Source organism: Trachurus japonicus, chromosome 4 (assembly GCF_045865225.1).
Source record: "Trachurus japonicus isolate A0001 chromosome 4, Traja_1.0".
Lineage (NCBI taxonomy): Eukaryota > Metazoa > Chordata > Actinopteri > Carangiformes > Carangidae > Trachurus > Trachurus japonicus.
The window spans coordinates 17,136,632-17,149,981 of record NC_140910.1 but is presented as its reverse complement, the minus strand read 5'-3'; the positions used below and the strand labels follow the sequence as shown (position 1 = coordinate 17,149,981).

Here is a 13,350-nt window from a genome sequence, read left to right as displayed (position 1 = left end):
CCTCCCAGCCCCACCGGAAGTTGTCTCTTGATATCAGAAGGCACGCAGCTTGATTCGAGTGAGTCACGTGACTGTCGGTGACCGTTATGGCGGTTAAATTGTTTACCTGTCAGGTGTTTGTGTAACCTGTAACGGAAGGACGGCGGCCATGACAGACCCGGTGGAGAGCGGAGCAGTAGACGGAGCTGTGGAGCCGGTACGTTACGTTACGGTTAACGTTAACGGTTTACGGTGCTGCTATCTGTGTTAACGGAAGAGAGAAAAAAAGAGAAAAAACACGAGAGAAAGTGGACACACGTCTGTTAGCTTAGCTTTAGCTTCACCGAGCTAGAGCTACACACGTGTAAAGCTAACGGACGACTTAAATAACGTCGCCGAGGGGAGGTAACGGTAGCTTTAGCTTTAGCTTTAGCTTGTTGGCGGCTAACTGAACTCTCTCTCCCCCCGGCGGCAGGTGGAGGAGTCCGGACCGGAAACCTCCGAAAAACGGGAGACCTCCCTGGAGGAAACGTTTGATAGCGCCTTGGATATTTCACAGGTGAGTTTCTGAACCGTCATAATTGTTCACGCACTGCTGCATGAATTAATTTTCCCGGGCTCAGTGGATGTTGTTTTTGTTTAGCTGCTACCCTAATAGCAAAGTTCCTTTGGCTTGGATGTGGCCCAAATAAACAGCAAAGATCTGGCCCACTTACGGAAGTGAATGACGGCCCATATCTGGCCCAAGTATATGAAAGCTATGCTTAACCATAACATAACCAGACCTCTACCAGAACTGCACCAACTACATATGGCTTATAGCTGGGCTTCATAGGGCCTGCCTGTATGGCTGTGATCAGGTAAAGCCTACTGGCTCTTATGTGGCCCCCATGTGGCTGACAGACCAAAATCCAGATTTTACCCAGAACCTAAACTAATATACACCAAACCTTTCATCTGGCCCACTTTTGGAAGTGAATGATGGGCCACATCTGGCCCTAAGGTATATAAGCCCAAACTGAACCATAACAAAACCAGACTTCTACCAGGAGTAAACTAAATTCAAATAATTATATGGCTCATGGGTCACATACAGAATACGTGTGGCTCAGTTCTGTTGAATCATTGTGGCCCACATGTGGTTGACAGAATAAAACTGGTACTTTTTTTTCATCAGATCTATAACACACCTTCCATCTGCCCCACATTATTAAATTAAAATTAAAAAATGATAATTTTAGTGCAATAGCAGTCCTGATTAAGTTGTTCGATACCTATATAGATCACAAAATCAATATGAGAAATTAAGAAACACACAAGTTTCCCTTTAAAATTGTATTTTTTCATACTTCAAAATTGCCTTCAATGAACTGTACAGAACATGTAGAAATTACATCCATATAAAAACAGAATCAGCAAAAAACTGATCAAATAGGCTACAGTAATACTGTACAAAAATACAAGAACAGTGTAGAAATATTAGAAATGAAGAAAGTTTAATTTGTGCATCAAAACTGTCTGTCTTAACTGTCAGTTTCAGCTTGTATTTTTTGTCTCTCTTCACACCAAGGCCCAGTTTCCCATCACCTCCACCTCCTTGTCTGAAACAGCTGCAGTCAGGGTTTCGTCTACGGCACCTTGAGAACACAGGACATTTTGAAATAGTAGTGTTAAGGCTGTCAAACAATTAAAATTTTAAATCGCGATTAATCTCAAAATTTCATCGTGATTAATCGCATTGTTTTCTTTTTTGCTTGAAATCACAGCAATAATGGATAAGAAACATAAAAATCATAAGAAAAGAAATATCTGGATGTTTCTTATGCTTTCCATTCATGGTATTTAAAAATCAGCTGTCAGAGAGAGAGAGCAGCCTTGTTTGGTGATAAGAAGAACAAGTTCTCTAGTCAACATGCAGCTTTTCTGTAACATTACAAGACGGCAACGTCAATGTCACAGCGTTAACTTAATCGTGCATTTTCTTTTTTCGTGTTATTTTTTTCTTAAAATAAAATTTAAAATTAAAAAAAAAATAGTGCCGTTAAAATCATTTTTGCGTTAACGCGTTTATAAAAAACATTGTGTGAAGTTCCGGTGAATCAAATTAAAATAAATCAGACATTGGAGTAACTTAAATCAAGCTTTTTCATCCCAGGAGCAGTAGCAGTAGGGTTAGCAAAGCTGCTAAAGCTGCTAACACAGTCATAGCCTGTCTCTTTCCACCATGGGCTTCAAACACACGCTTTATTAAATTAAAACCGAGTTCTGTTCGGCTAACTTAGCTTTCTCCTCTAAAGATGTAGGTCTAGTGTGTGCCATTAATTATCAGTAGTTCAACAAAAATGTAAAATGTTTAAAATTCACTTACCCAAAGCAGCAGCCAGTCCAGAAACTGAGTGAGAGAAAATGAAAATGTCCGGAGGGTGTCGCAGAATAAACTCCACCCATGGCCACTTGTGCCAGTTGCATGCCAACTGTAGCCCAAAAGCTAACATCTATCATCTGGGAGAGTGCCTTATTTCAGAACTGTGCCAGAAGAAAAATTCCCTCCAATTTTGAAGGTCTGGCAAAACCAACGTGGTTATGATGTGGACCTCATGTGTTTTGCCATTTTGTCAGTTACATAGGGCCAGGTGCTTCTATTACAGAACTGCCCCAGAAGAGATATTCCCTCCAATTTTACCAGTCACATACCACATGCGGCCCAAAAGAATATTCTATTATCTGGGCCAAGTGCCTCAGTTAAATAAGTGTACCAGAAGAATAATTCCCTCCAAATTTTAATATATGGCAATGCGTATGTGGTTATGATTTGGTCCTCATACATTTTGCCATACCACATTTCAACCAGAGGTGCCAGCTAAATGCCACATGTGGCCCAAAAGTCAATGCTATTGGGGAAATAACTGAACTGAACTGATGTGGGTTTTTTTGGGTTTTTTTTTTCTTTTATTCAAAACTGTGATTCACAATACAAAAACAGTTTTTCATGGTAAAATGCAATTAATAAAGCACATTTATATTATACGCCAGGGGGAATTTATAAGTTTACAACAAAATTTTCAAGTTTTCACATATATTGATAGTCTTAATCGCTTTCTGGTTGTTTGAAAATTTGATGGAGGTTATGTATTGCTTGAGCTCACGGTTAAAAGCAGTAAAGGAAGGTTTTTTTTGAATGAACTTACATTTGTGAATATGAAATTTTGCCATTAAAATAATAAGGTTGATAATAAAAGTTATGTTAGCTTTTTCCTTGTTTTTTTTCAGGTCAGGGAGCCCAAACAGAACATTCCTCAATTTCAATTTTCAATTTTAATTTATTTAAAAGGGACAATGTACAGTTAAAACATAAATGTTGCCATTTGATGCACTATACCAGATTATAGCTTTAAGCTAATTTGCATCTGTAGTCCCTTGGCAGGTCACAAAAATACAACACAGTAACAAGACAGATTAAACAGTATACAGGGATAAAACACCACAACAACATGGCTACACACGTCTGCGTGCAACCCCCCCCCCACCTCCCTCATCCCACCTACGCCCACACACACACACACACACACACACACACACAAATAAACAAAACAAAATAAAATCACCATCAACATTGATAGCAACAAAATTACAAATATCACTCAATAGTTTTTGCACAGTAGGGCAGAGCCAAAACAAATGGGTCACAGTTTCAGCATGTACAGAACAGAAAGTACAATTCACATCAATGTCTTTTTTAAATCTTTAACTGAACTGATGTGTCCAACTGCTTGTTCTTCGGCTGTTACTACGTCACTGAGCTCACATTACAACGGCAGAATAGTGACGTCAATGTTCCAAACGTGGAAACCGAAAATCTAAAAGCTGCAAACTAACTATTGATTATGTATTTGTTGTACATCAATCAGCCATGAGTGTCTTTTAATTAATCACAACAACACAGCGGCTTTTCCCGGTGCGTCAGATTGCTTCACTATGAGGTCCTCTGTTTCACATGGGATAATGCTGCGTTCGACACAACTCGGAACTCGGGATTTTCCGACTTCCCACTTGGAAAACGTGCAATTGAATATGGATAACTTTATTAATCCCCAAAGGGAAATTCATGTCGGAGGGAAAAAAAATCTATCAATTGTCTGGCTTCACACAACAATCTGCAGCTGTGCAGAACAGAACTGTCAATGGTAAAATGTGGATTACAATGCCAAAATACATTAAAAATGTGTTGTTATTTCGCTTTGATTTTAAATAATCTGTTTTACTGTTTTAAATGCTTCTTATGTAATTGTTTTTGTGCCCTTTGTAATTTTTTTTATGCATTTCTAAGAGTGTCTGGTCTGCCATGTTTTCAACTGGGAAATACCAATTTATCTCAGGGTTTTTCCTGGCCAAAATTTAGGCTGAGGCGGTGGCGGGGGGGAGTGGAGTGGAGTGGAGTGGAGTCCCATATTGCTGCGTGACAATGCTTATACAGTAGTTCATGGGATTAAAATTAAATAAAATCACTGGCTCTACAGGAATCACATTATATTCCTCTTAACTGGCCTGTTGCTCACATGTAATTTTGGTATATGAGTTGGTGTGTGAATATCTCACATACACTAGTGTCAAAAAAACAAAAAACTCGGAGCGCTGATCGTGAGAGGAGAGTGTTCAGGGAGCGACAAACTGACAAACCTCTGTTAGATGATTGAACCATGTTGTGCGCTCACTGTCCCGTCATTTTCCAAGAGAACATAACCTGCTCCGGACCAGGTTAGTCGTTCAGCATGTTACCATGGAGATTTATCCCGGTAAGAAGTGAACCACCGTCGTAGTACAGAAGACCCAGAGTTAACCCTTAAGTTACCTGGATAAGCTCAAATCCTGCTTCGTAGCCTCTGTCTTTGACACACAAGCCGTTCAACTTCATACCTCGGATATTTGGGACCGGCGGTAAATTGTGAGTCGGCTTTTACGGGTACCGAGTCCTGTCACCAAGCTGCAAAGGACGTCACCGCTTCACGCTCTGTGCCGGTGTGGTGCGTTCACGCTCAGCACAATGTGTGAACGGAGCGGAGCCCCAATCAGCCCCGCCCCCGCGGGCACACAAGCAGCGCGTCAACGTAACCTTGCGGCCCGGCCCGGAGTTTAAATCAAACGCACCCCTTCTGCTGCGGTCGAGTTGAACCGAGTTGAAAACAGCGCCACTGAGCTTCCATAGAACTACATTGATTTTCAATCAAGATTCAGGCGCGCGGCCGCCTCAAAATTTATAATGCAGAAAAAACCCTGCATATCGCTGGGGGCAGGGTTCAAACTTAACTTTTTTGCTCACTGGCCAACTGGCTAGTAAGCTTTAAAAATCTACTGGCCAGAAAGATTTTTTACTGGCCAAAAATTATGTAGGCCTATAGCTGTTTTGTATATTTTTCATTGTGTTGAACTGTTATAATACACTCATAAGCATTTTTAACACATATCATAGCTATTAGCATATTTTTGTGTGGAATAAAGGAGTCAAGTTTGCCTTTTTTCCCTAAAAGGTTTATTTTAGGGATGCACATGGTCAACCGTTTTACCGTTTAACCATTAACCTATAACAAGAACTTGACCGAATAATACTATCAGTTATTTATATATATTTATTTATTAGCTCCTTATGTCGTCAACTCATGGGGGCGTGTCGACATGTGCAGACTTCCACTGCCTTCAGTCATATTATTTAGTAGGGCCCGACCGATATGGATTTTTTGGGGCCGATGCCGATTATTAGGGGGAAAAAAATCCGATAACCGATTAATCGGCCGATTATTTTTTTTTTATATAAAGTTTTAAAATTTTCTTAATTTAAGTAATATATCTACATATATTATATAATATATAAATTAGGGCTGCCAAATTTTCATTGGTCAATTGGTTGCAGGAAAAAACAACAACATTTGGAGTACTGTCTTGTCAAAATTAAGTCAAAATCAATGACTGAACTGTGAAAGGCTATAGGGCTTTTATTTTGAAGGGCCAGATACAGGAAGTCATGACACGTGACACTTTTTTGTTGTTGTTGTTGTTTTTTTTTTTTTTTGTTTTTTTTTTCGGCTTTTTGCCTTTTTTATTTGATAGTGATGACAGTAGAGATAGACAGGAAATGGGGAGGCAGAGAGAGGGGGAATGACACGCAGGAAAGGTCTGCCCGACGCGGGATTCGAACCGGGGACGCCTGCGGCGAGGACTGTAGCCTCTACATGGGGCGGCCGCTCTACCCACTGCGCCACACACCGCCCCGTTGTTGTTTTTACACGGCACGGCGGTCTCTCTCTCTCTCTCGCTCTCTTTTTTTTTTTTTTTGAAAAGCGACTTTTTCCAGTGTTGTTCCAGACGTTTCTGGTTTGTTGAACTCGACGTGGAAGCACGTATCACCGCTGTTTTCAATGTTTAGCGGGTGCTGCCGCGAGCCCTGGTCCCACAGCGCTCAGTGTGTCACGGAGCAGAGACATGATTGTCCCGCTGCAGTCAGAGACCCGCACCGCCACCCCCCCGCCCCCCACACAGCCTGAGCTCAGTCACTCACCCTCCTCATCCACTGTGTTTATTGATAAACGGGCGTACTGTAGCTACTGTACTGCCGGTAATAACTGTAAAACCCGACCGGCTTGTTGAATCTCGGACCCAACACGGCCGGAGTCACGAGCATTAATTAATTAATTCACAACCCGACCACGGTGTAAAAAAAAGAAAAAAAAGAAAGCAGCAACACTGGTTTTGAGACAGTTAACAGTTAATCAAGTTGTTAATAAGCTGTGTGATGTGTGTGAGTGACAATTACTATTATTTAGTAGCTAAAAGTTTCACAGGAGGACTGACTGTGCACCATGAAGGAAGATCAGACAATAAATGTAGCCTACACGGACATAGATGTGCATCAGCGCACATGTTTATTTAACGGCAAAAAAAGAAAAGAAAATTGGAGCGATGTTTTTTGTGTTCAATGCCACATCCATTGTGCTCTGTCTCTGCTGATCGCGCTCATATGGAACTTTTCTTATTGAAAGTGCAGCCAAACACCAGACTGAAGAGAGAGGAAAACACACGTGCGCCGCGAGCGTTGTAATCGGTCACAAATCATTGCTATACGGCATGTTGTGTGTGTTGTGAGCTTTAAGATCTGCACGACACCGGCTCACAACCCAAGTGTCACGCCGGCTCGGGAGGAACAGTAACAACGAAGTAGTTGGATTTTTTTTCACTCGCCAGAGTGGCCAGTCAGCCGGCTTCCTTTACTCGCCAAAGTATCAAAGTTAGTCGCCACTGGCGACTGGCGACCGCTAATTTTGAACCCTGGCTGGGGGCGGCACAAAATAAGGTGGAGGCGGCCGCCACGCAATTTTGAACGCAGGAAAAACCCCAATCTTGAATGCAGCGTAAGAACTGAACATTGAGGCTGATATCAGAGCTTCATTCAGGTCAGCTCGTATCAGTGTTTAGCTGCTAACTGAACTGGTGTGTGTGTGTGTCTGTGTGTGTGCAGGATGTACAGGATGTGGAGGCAGCAAAGACAGCAGACGGAGCAACGGAGAAGCCATCTGCACCTGCAACCTCCACCACTGAGCCGAAGGTAACGACTCTCAGTCAGGGCAAACTGAACCAGGACCAGTGACCCGGTTCTTTGGTTTAGATCGTGGGTCCATGAGGTCTGTAATAGAACTAGGTCACCTGGAGCGCTGCCGTTAACTTCACTTGAGTGCGGTTTTGAAACTCCCTCCCAGTTTGTTTATTTGACTGCGATGGACCGTCGTAAACCGGAGATATAGAGGGATTATCAGTCTACGCCACTGACGTTGTACTGCACATGTCGCCTGCAGAAAGAGAGCAGTGAGAGCCACGATCATGTCTTATTAGACTTCAGACACTTTATTGTCATTTCACACAAATGTACAAAATACATCGGCTGAAACGAAATATCGTTTCTCACCAGCTACTACTAGCAGTGCTTTATTAAAAAAAAAAAAAAATTAAAACGAGTTAAAATCATATTACATCGTATAAAAATGTAAGAAAAAAAACAACAAAACAAACAAGAATAAAAACCATGGCAATCGTACAGCTGCAGCAGTTTTGGAACGTGTCCATAATAAAGTGCTATAGATGCGGGGTGACTGACCTACTGGGTGTGAGGGTTAGTTGTTCATTGTTTTGACTTTTTCATTCATTTGCAAGTGAAGAAACGTCGCTAGGCATTTACGTCGTCACGGAGCAGAAAGAACGAAACCAGACGACATTCAGTTTCACCGTTTACATGATAGAATTTTTACTTTCTTTCGGTTTAAGAAAATGTTTGTTCCACCTCTCTGGAGCCAAATGCAATTACATTCAGTTTATTCTAGTTGAGCTGTTTATATTGAGCATTTTCATTTAGTTTGAACTCTAAACTGATGCTCTAATTGGAACATTTGACTCCATGTATAAACGTAACGACTGATGAAAAGACCAGAGACGTCTGATGTGGAAAAGGAGGTTCTTTTTTATTTTTTCATTTCGGATTTGATGATTTCTCTGTGTTTTGGGGGCCTCATGTGTTAATAAATTAGGTTAAAGTGAAAAAATAGTTATCAGATCATATAGATGAAGATTTTTCAACATTATTTTTAAAGAACTAATCAATTAATCGTTAGTTGCGGCCCTAGAACAAACAATAACGATACCTGGTTTGAAATGGGGTTGAGTCTAGTGCTGCAAGATTAATCTAATCGCAATCACAATCACGATGTCACGATGTCACGCCGTGCGATTGCGCAATCGCACGAAAGAGTGTGATTGGCGATTTAAAGTACATAAATGTGCGACCGCGTGAGCCTGTAAACGGGACTTTATCTCCTGTAGTGTGTGGAGGAGCCGCTAATGTGTGTTAAGGCTGTCGACGAATATTCTAAATTCGAATATATATTCGAATATTTAAAAAAAACCGAGATTCGAATGTGAAAATTAATATTCGAATATTACATAAACAGTGGGAAAAAAACTGAGTTGGGAAAAAAACGGAAAAAAAAAAAGCCTAAATAAAACAGCGGGTGCACTGTATGATGGCCGGGTTCATCGCTCATTATTTATAATAGCCGACTGCACAACTGAAAATATTGTAGCGACCCCGCAGTAATGTTGTTGTTATGATGTTATGATGTTGATTTCTGACTGACTGTGAATGTGTACGGGCAGGTAGCGTATGGTTGGATGAGGAACGGGGCTGGGGTGAGTGTGAGGAGGACAGAGTCCTGTGTGTGTGTGTGTGTGAGGAGGAGCAGAGGAAGAAGTGAGAGCTGTCAGATAAGTTTGTGTTACGTTGTTGTAGTTACGTCGGGTCGGACGCTACAATATCAATAAAAACGTGTGCTTAACATCGACGTCGGACGCGGAATGGCCACGGAGCGGAGCAGTTTCCTTTCGGTCCCGTTCACCGATTGTGTCAGATGCGCCAGCGCGCACCTCTGTGCCAGGCTCGCGTGGCGATTTGTGTTTATTCATCTTAAACGAGCACGCAAGGGTTACACACATTCACATAGGCTACGCACACAGGAGCTACCCACAGACACACAGCTGAGTGGCCGAGGCGCCCCCCCCCCAGTGGGTGCTCAACCTGGTCAGTGAGTGCTCGTCCACCGGAGCGCCCACGGAATCGGCGCCGCTTCAATCACTGAATGAAGCCTGTCTATACGGACAAGAGTCGGGACCTTTAATTGCTCACACAAGTTAGGGGGGACGGGTGGGCGGGAGAGCAGCGAGCCAGTTCATTTTGTAATGTCCTGGGGTCTCATTTATAAAACTGCGCGTGGGATCGTTACTAAAAGTGTACGTACGCCCAAAAGCCAAGTTTTGCGTGCGCCAGTAAATATTCAGACTTATAAAACTCTGCGTACGCACACTTCTAAGCAAACTTCCCTTTATAAATCCCAGAGTTCCTACGAGTGTGCGCAGCTGAATCCACTTCACGTTCCGCCCTGTACACGCCCTGTTTTAACCCTAGATGGTCAATGCAAACCACCACATGAATGTGATCTGCATGTCAATGAGCCTGACGTGCTCTTGTTCTGTCGCTGTTGAATTAGCTGCAGGTGTGAAAGTGGTGACATGATGTGTTGCCGCAGCTGTTAACGGCGTCAGCGGCTCAGAGCGCACGCGGTGTTGTTTTGGTGTGCTGCCCTCTCTAATGCTGGACCCGGTTCGGCACATAGTTACAACAGTGACAACAGTTCTAATCTGAAACGAGTTATTAACCATTCATCATGGTCTCCCTCTCCCTCCTTTCTCCTCCAGCGGTGCCGTGGTGCAGAATTACGCACGGGGCTCACCGCTGTATATTTACAGTAATTAGACTGATCGATAAAACTTTGAATAATTAGCGGAATCAGTTACATTCTGAGGAACGATCAAACATGACACTTCTCTTGATAACAAGAAAACAGAATGTAACAATTGTGCGAACGATTACTGGATTTTTTTCCCCAGGGTTTGAGAATTAATTGACTCTCGATCATACAGTATGTTCACACAGTATCATAGGAACATATAGTTATTTACACCATGTATTTATCCCATGCAGCCGCACCGTCCTCTCCTCCTCCTGCGCTCTGGGAGTGGACAATATGACGGAGAGATGGTGGTGATTAAATATAGAGAAGAAATTTTGATTTTAAGTTAGATTCTAAGAAGATGTTTCTGAAACATCAGTCCGATGCAAAGTAAGGGCGCTGTTGAATTAAATCACCGTGGCAACATGGATCTAAGGCATACGGGTTGAAATAATGTGTGACGGCCGATAATAAAAACATAATTGTTCTTCTCAATCATCATTTCCTGAGTCTGACTTCAGTTCACCACCACACCGTCTGTGTCGCCAATTCCCCTTTTCCTCCAAACCATGCGTACGCATGGCTCAGAGTTTGCTTAGAGCTGCGCACATTCTCCCGTCAAGTTTGTTTTTTATACATCACAACCTTGGTGTGAAAAGTCACGTACGCCACTTTCAGCCCCGTTTTGTGCGTACGCAACGGTTATAAATGAGACCCCTGGGCATTGTCAAAGATGTTAAAATTGGAAGAAAAAAAAAACCTATACAAGTAGTACTAGTTTGTCCTCCTGTTGGCATAATGCGCAATTACAGTGGGGCAAAAAAGTATTTAGTCAGCCACCAATTGTGCAAGTTCTCCCACTTAAAAAGATGAGAGAGGCCTGTAATTTTCATCATAGGTATACCTCAGCTATGAGAGACAAAATGAGAAAAAAAAATCCAGAAAATCACATTGTCTTCTTCTTCTTCTTCTTCCAAGGAAGTCATACTTCTATATTTTTGATTAAGCAAAAATTGAGCCTACAGTGCATGAAAACGTTTGACTGTAAACATATACCATCAAATTCTTGCTAAATACATTTTCAAACTTCCTGAAAAAAATGACAATATTTTGGAGTCATGGTTGATGAAGTTTAGCAAATATCAGAATTTTAATCCAAAAACTTAATTTTCTAGAACATTTTGAATTCTGCTCTCATGGGAACAACTGCAGTCAATGTGAGACTGGAATTTATAAACATCATATTTTCTCTTATGAAGCAAAACACTTATCGTTAAAAACAAATCACCAACATTTCCATGCTGTCAAGATGCAATTTATGTATTATCAGATTTTTGTTTAGATGACTGAATTTCTGACATTTTGAGCATTTCATCACAACAGCTGCCCGGGCACTGACTCACCTGAGTGGATAAATGAAGCTACACAGCAGGTCTCACTAACGGCCAATTAGCTCAGCGAGTTAAGAGTTGGTTCTTGGTGTCAGAGATTGTGAGTTCGAGACCCAGCAATGGTGATGATGATGATGACAGATCAAAATGTCAGATGTCCTCAAGCTGTTTTGCTGTCTAAATGCAATTTTATGTATTAACAGATTTTTGTTTAGATAACAGAATTTCTGACTTTTTGACCATTTTTGAAATCTGCGTTCACAACTGCTGCCCGGACACTGACTCCCTGAGTCTATTTGAGAAGACACACACCATGTCTCATTTCCAGATAATTAGCTCACTCAGTTAAGCGCTGGTTTGTGGTGCGAGGGGATGTGGGTTCAAGACCCAGCAAGGGTGATGATGATGATGACGATGACAGATCAAAATGTCAGTTGTCCTCAACACGAAACACAAGACAGTTGTCCTAATGGTGGCATCACAGCAAGCTTCTAAATTTAAAAATCCAAATAGCTTGGACTGGACCATATGCGAAGGCTCCTAACATCTTAGAGTCACAGTAGATGTTTAACAAATACATATCATTACCTCAAAAACTGATTTTTCTTTTTACTGTGGTTTCAAATCTGCCTACACGACAGTGAATGGCTTACTCAATTTGTGAAGCCACTGTCGAACCGCCACTTGTCAATTAGCTCAGTGCGATAGACAACGGTCTTTGGTTCCAGAGGTCGTGGGTTCAATCCTCAACTGATGCAAATTGGACATTATAAGGACAACTGTCTTGTCTTCCTATTCTCCTGTTTGTTGCTCAGAATTGCCTAAATTTGCCCAAAAGTGGCCCGGACCCGACCCATCGCTGCGCAGCAGCTATAATTTTTATTTATTTTGCTCCGAGATTTTTTACATCTGGAGTCACGTGCACATGACGTACCACGCTCTTTTTCCGGTCAGTCATCATGGAAACGTGACACTCACGGATCTACTAGAACAAACGTGTGTGATCGCGAACTTTACGAGCTGAAAAATGAAACAATGGATCATTTTCACATCAGGGGAAAGCCCCGTGGCTCACAGGAGTCCGGAGCTCTGACGCTGCAGGGGGCGACGTGCTAACAGCTAACAGCTACCAGCTGCTGATTGAGCCTCTGAAGCTGCGGCTCCGCTCACTACACGTTAACGTCGACTCGGTGCGTTCCTCTCGGTCAGCTGGTGAAGCAGCGGTCTGATGCTGTCTATTGTCTGATGAGCATGATGTCCGTGACGTGTCCTGTTATGTGCGACGAAGTTGTAACGTTGTCAGGTGATGAAAAGACACCTGATCACATGTTTATTGAGTATAAAAACTGATTTAAAAAAATGAACAAACGATGTTTAGCCTGGCGGGGGTCAAGTAAGGCCTGGTGGGCCTTACTTGAGCCGGCGATAAACCTCTAAAAACCTGCTGATAAGTTTTCTTAGTCGTTTTCTCCCCCAATGACGGAGGTTGACCGGCCCGTGAGCTGCTGCAGACGGCTACAGACTGTGGGAAGCACCGCTCCTGCTGCTCGCTGCTACCACATTAGCTCCAAAAACGTCTGAGAAAATCTCCCAACAGGCGATATGTGGATAAACTGACTACAGACTGGGGATCTAAACTGTGACTTTCTCGCATGAAA

At 42.3% G+C, this 13,350-nt stretch overlaps 1 long non-coding RNA gene across 1 annotated transcript; it reads left to right on the top strand.

The window, feature by feature from the left end:
- Positions 1-78: 78 nt before the first annotated feature.
- On the top strand, positions 79-7,569 carry LOC146988762 (uncharacterized). Its single transcript, XR_015035764.1, has 3 exons — positions 79-196; positions 455-538; positions 7,496-7,569. It is a non-coding gene; the product is annotated as an uncharacterized LOC146988762 (long non-coding RNA).
- Positions 7,570-13,350: the final 5,781 nt, after the last annotated feature.